Here is a 6,028-nt window from a genome sequence, read left to right as displayed (position 1 = left end):
TGTTTTTCAGCTTGTCTCTTGAGCATTCAGAAACTCCATTATTTGAAGTAACACCAAAGTGTTGTAATATGACTTTTCAAAGTACAGTAATAGAAATTTAGAGTTCTGTGTGGAAACTTTTTAAAGTGTTACTGGGAATATTAAAAAAAAGTGGGTTGCTTTGGGAGGATTTAGTTCTGGTTGCTAAGAGGTATTGAGAGCTTAATCCAAAAATTCAGAAATGAGTACATTACAGATGCCTGGCCATATTTAAAGCTGACACAAATTAGATTTATTGGACTGAATCCAACTTTAGTCCTATTTAAAGTAGATCCATTGAATAGGGTTTGTTAACTTAAATGCCATTGTCTAAGAAAAAAATATATCGTAGGTAGCTGTGTTGGTCTTACAACAAAATTGAAAATATACATCCTACTGAGTGCCATGACCAGAGCTTGCCTCAAGATGGTGATATAATTTCATTTCTCTTCTAAGTATAAATTGTCTGTTGCTATTTTCAGAGGGCTAGCTTCATTGAACCTCATGCAACAAAAACAGCAGTCTTGTTGCAACCTAAAGTTCAGCAAATGGCAGTGTGTTTTTATTTGGTCACATTCCATTCAGTATTGCTCCAGGATGGCTACTTGAAGGTCTGTTTCCTCAGAGGCTGAAACATAGGCCCCTTCCACACAGATGAATAAAATCCCACATTATCTGCTTTAAACTAGGATGTATGGTAGTGTGGACTTGGATAACCCAGTTCAAAGCAGATATTGTGGGTTATTCTGCCTTGAGATTTTGGGTTTTATGGTTGGGTGGAAGGGCCCATAGTTTTCCAATGATTTTCTCTTCCCACATTTGTTTAAATGGAGGCCCAATGTGGTGTAGTGGTTAGAGCCTGGGAGATAAAGCTCTTCGTCCTCTCTGAACTGTGATACTCTCCAAATCCCACTCATGGGAGAAAAGCAGGATAGAAATGAATAAATAATAATAATAATCATCATCATCATCATCATCATCATCTATGGTTGACCATGGCTCAGCCACTCAACCTGGCCTATCTCGCAGGGTTGTTCTGAAGATGACATGGGGAGGAAGAAAATAGCGTTTACTACCTTGAGCTCATAGCAAGAAAAACAAAATATAAACGTAATTTGTCATTAATGGCTGGTACTATATTAGTGAACTAAGCAGATAGATATCAATGTGACATAGGTAACACTCTTTCTTTGTCATTGTGGGAGTCTTCTACTTTCCTTACACAATGACACAATCTCACTGTAAACCCGCCCTTTGCATGCTGCTGTGGTTGACACAACCATATAAAGACAAGAGACACCTGGGAAGTAATGTATATGCTGGCTTGCATTTTAGTCTTGGAACGAAGGTGGAATATAGTCTAGCAACATTATTATTACCATGGCTTCTCTAATATATGGTTGTCTTATGGATAAAATATTCAATTCCTTCACTATTTCTTTCTCTGTCTTCATTCCCATGCTGCTATCAATCTTGGTGTCTTCCCAGTCTAAACCCATTCCAGTTGTGTGTTTTCTGCTTTCCTTCTCCAAGCAAAGCTTCTAAAACAAAACACTTCACAGAACTTCAGATGAACTTTGATTCATACAGAAAAAATGTTGAACTGGCATACCTCAGGACTTCAAAATCATAACATAATTCAAAAATGGGAATCAAGTAGCTCTCCAGATGTTGCCACACTTCAGTTCCTATCAGCCTTAGGTAGATGAGGAATAGAATCATAGAATAATATTGGAAGAGACTGCATGGGCCATCTAGCCCAACTCCTTGCCATGTCAAAGTACCCCTGATGGTTGACCACCCAGCCTCTGTTTAAAAACCTCTAAAGAAGGAGCTTCCACCACACTCTGAGACAGAGAGTTCCGCTGTTGAACTTTCAGGAAGTACTTCCTAATGTTATGTTGGAATCGCCTTTCCTGTAATTTGAACTCATTTCTCTGAGTCCTAGGACCTCAACAAATTGAACAACTCAAGCTGGAGCAAACTGGGGGCAGCCATGGGGCAAATCCGTGGGGCAGCATTGCCCCCTTCCCCATCCCACAGGGGAAGTGTTGCTGCCCGGCTTCCCCATGCACTTTCCCCAGCTTTTCTTATGAGAACACAGGAAGCCTCCTGTGTTCTCTGGGCTTTGGCCCAGGATTCTTCCTGGATGCAGCTCCACCGGAAGTATCCCTGTATCATGTGATGGACTCTGGCTGGCTCTGTCATGGACCCTGCAAGTGTCATAGGACATTGCCAAAGATCAGTGCAATAAAGTACCTAGTCTCCAGGACAGCAGAAAACAAGCCTGCTCCTTATCTATGGGGCTTTTGCAAGTGCTGAAAACAATCTAGTAATGTTTTCAAATTAGATTGAACCCCAGGAATATTTTTAATGTGGCTTAAAAGTACATTAACTTTTTTGGACTGCAGTTGCTAGTAGCCATGATGGATGATGTTTTTTGGGAGTTAAAAGGTATGTTTTCTAAGCTCTGGGTGACACTTAGATTTTTAATATTACTTTTCAGAAGGTAATATCCACCCTTTGCTTCTAAACTAGTAAGTCTGTTCCCTGGGATTTTCATCCTGAATAATAGAAGTTCCATATCCACTGGATGGATGATTTTTGTATCAATTGTTTTTGTGAAGCCTAATATGTCCTCCATGAAAGCCACTTGGAAAGTGTAAGTAATATCTTTCAGGAAGCTTTCATTGTCACCGACTAGGCAACCAAACTAACAATGCTTTCCAACAAATGGCTCTAGTCATTTCTGTGAGAGTTCTGGGTTTTGTTTTGTTTTTTACTTAAAGAGTCCACTATTGTTTAAAATCAACCACTGAAACAGTTGAACTCTGTCTAGCACTGAGCAGTGTGGCAATAATAAAAAGATAAAGAATGTGTGATCCCACATTTTCAACATGACAGTTGAACACTGCCAATATTTCAGGCTGGTCTTTCATTGTCACATACTTGTGTTACTCCTTTGCAACAGCCCCTTGGTGCTTATTCATCTGTTTATTTTTAGCTCTTGTCCCCAACTCATTTTCCTTCATTGCTTTACTTTGGTTTCTATGCCATCTGGGCAAGTAAAGCAGGATAGCCTCCAACTGACTTGGCAGGGACAGTCCCAATTAATCCTCTGTCGACCCACTTTTACACTTGTTTTTAAAACTTCCAATTTCTCCTCCATTATCCCTCCTTTGTCCTCAGCTTCCTTCAGTTGCTACAGACAACTAAGTACAAAAAAATGTTTGTGCACCCTTAATTCAGCAAGAGGAGGAAGAGGAAAGGTGGGACAGAATACTTGCCTTTTCCTGTAGACTAAGGCAAAAGCACACTTTTGCAGCCAGTTTTAATACGCCTTCCTCATTAATAACTCAGATTGTCAGTAATTTTAATTGTATTGATTGTTGGTCTCAATCCTGAGAAAAACCTGGAGGATAAATAAAATAATAATGGTAAGAATCCACATTCCCTCATATTGCAACCCTGCACATTTGATTAGTTCATCCCCTAACAACGGCATCTTGATAGGGCTTTTTCTTTTGCCTGGGTAAAAGTATGTCCTACCTTTGTACCCAAGAATTAGCAGGTAGATAGCATGAGAGCTTATACAGCTGAGTACTATGCATTTCAAACACATTTGCAAGCAGTGAATGAATACAGATCATGGGTGATGTTCTTTCCTTGTAATAGTCACTATAGAGGCCAGCTTTCTGTTGGGTATTTGTGTGTGAGAAAGGAAGGAACTGACAAAATCATCTCTGAGTATTTCATGCCTAAGAAAACCCTATGAAGTCCTTCAAGTTGCCTGTTGACTTACAGTGACCCATTCCTTCCTCTGAAATATAGCTCATAGCGCCTGATATTCATTGCCAGTCTTCCATTCCAGGGTTGAAAAGAATCAAGATATTTAAGCTTATTTATAAGCACATCACGGTTTATTGGAACAATTCACAGCATCAGTATTCCCTTTCATTTGTGAAATAATTTTGTGTGGTCAGGCGTTTTCATTGTTCTTGAATTCAGCACCCCAAACAGCTGCAATATTGAAAACAAATGTTTTTCATTGGCTATCTGTGCTAAGTTATGCTATCCGGCAAAAGGTGCCGTGTGTACAAAACCAGGGGCCCTTGTTCTTTGACTCGCAGGCCACCAGACTTCCAGACTTGTCTCCAATATGTGCCACAGTCCAGACTTTTCAGGAGGAGTGCTGCAGCTGTGCTCCTTGTGTGCTTTGCTTGTCGGGAGGGAGCGCAGCCTGGGCCGCAAGGAGTTGCTCTGGGTTTTGGTGCCTTGCCATCCCATCTGGCAGATGGCTGCTCGCTCCGGGAGGCCAGGCACACACAGCCGAAGAGGCCGACCGTCCCGCTGCCGAAGATTTCCCCCTCTCAACAGCAGGCGAATGAGCTAGAACAATACATGATTCCCGCAGCCCCGTGATGAGGGATGACAGGTTACAGGGGACGAGGCAAAGGTTATTGATGAGAAGATCCATCCAGATAATTGTTATAATTATATCCCGGGGATTCTGCGCCCATCAAATGCATTTATGCTGTAATCCTCTGATGATAAACACAGGTCTGACAGAGAACTTCCATACTTGGCTTTCGAAACGGCAGCGTTCTTTTTTGTACAAACAAAGGGAGAGATGTTGAGTATTTTTTGTAATGGCCAAGCTCTGTGTTACTTTTTCAAACTAATTGTATAATTATTGTAGGGTGGCTGAAACAATAACAGTTCAAAAGTGACCAATGGCCAGCATATTACTTTTCTATTTTAAAAAATAAGTCCCACCAAAAGTACTGAACAAATGTTACCTATTACATTAAAAAAAAACCCTAAGCATTACTAGTGGCTATATCACAACACAAAAAGTTGTTATGCCTCTCTTACATAGACATAATGCATTCTGAGCAGTACTGTTTTTGTAACTGATTACAATCATAGTACAATTAAATGTACAATCGAACCATAATGCATGAAATGTACAGTCTTGTGGTTACAGAAACTGCATTGCAGTTAGACATCTGAATATAACGTTTCTATTGGATATACAGGTTGAGTATTCCTTATCTGTAGTTCCAAAACAGGAAATACTGCAAACTCCAAAACTGTCCAAATGTATAACAGATAGTGTCTCCTTTGCCTTTTAGTGGTTCTATGTTCACAAACTTTGTTTCATTCACCACATTAATAAAAACATAGTGTATATAATTACCTTCAGGCTATGTGTATAAGGTGTATGTGAAACGTACATGAATTTGGAGTTTAGACGTGGGTCCAATCTCCAAGATATCTCACTATGTGTGTGTGTGTTTGCGCGCGCGCATGTGCGCAAATACAGGTATATCAAAAGTTGGGGGGGGGGGATCTGAAAGGCAGAACACTTATGTCCTAAGCTTTTGAGGTAAGAAATACTCTGCCTATATCATTTTTCTAACATGCAAGTAATAATATTTGTTTACTAGAAATATTGATAAAACACAGGACATTGGTATACTCTAGTCAATTGATTCTGGTGATTTCAGTTTTTTCTGGCTTCAGGTATTTATCCAGAATCTGATCATCATATCTAGCTTTTATTAACAGACTCTTTTTCATATAATGAAAACCACCACCCCATTATATAATATGGTTTGCTTTGGTTACTGGAGGATGGCAGAGAAAATGGGGCTTGCTTTGTTAACTTTGTGCAGTATTAACTATTCTGCTCTAATACACTCTGGAATTCTTTGCAGGTTCAAACATGTTTCTGTCTCAGGTGACAAAGGTATCAAGAGAGCCATGCATTTCAGAATACCAGAAACACAGATTGAGAAATTTAGGTTCACTCATGGAAAGGTGTCAAGCAATTAAAAAGAAATTATATTTTATGTTAAAAAGTATGTTATGTGCACTTTAAAAATTATCCTGTTTCCTACAAATAAAAAGTGTAGATTAATGCTGCTAGTGGGTTAGCCCTTCTTTTCTTTCACATGCATGGATTTAAAGTCACCCCTTCATTGGTGCCAACAGAGATGTTTGGGGG

Source organism: Anolis carolinensis, chromosome 4 (genome assembly GCF_035594765.1).
Source record: "Anolis carolinensis isolate JA03-04 chromosome 4, rAnoCar3.1.pri, whole genome shotgun sequence".
NCBI classification, from domain to species: Eukaryota; Metazoa; Chordata; class Lepidosauria; order Squamata; family Dactyloidae; genus Anolis; species Anolis carolinensis.
This window is presented reverse-complemented; position numbering follows the sequence as displayed.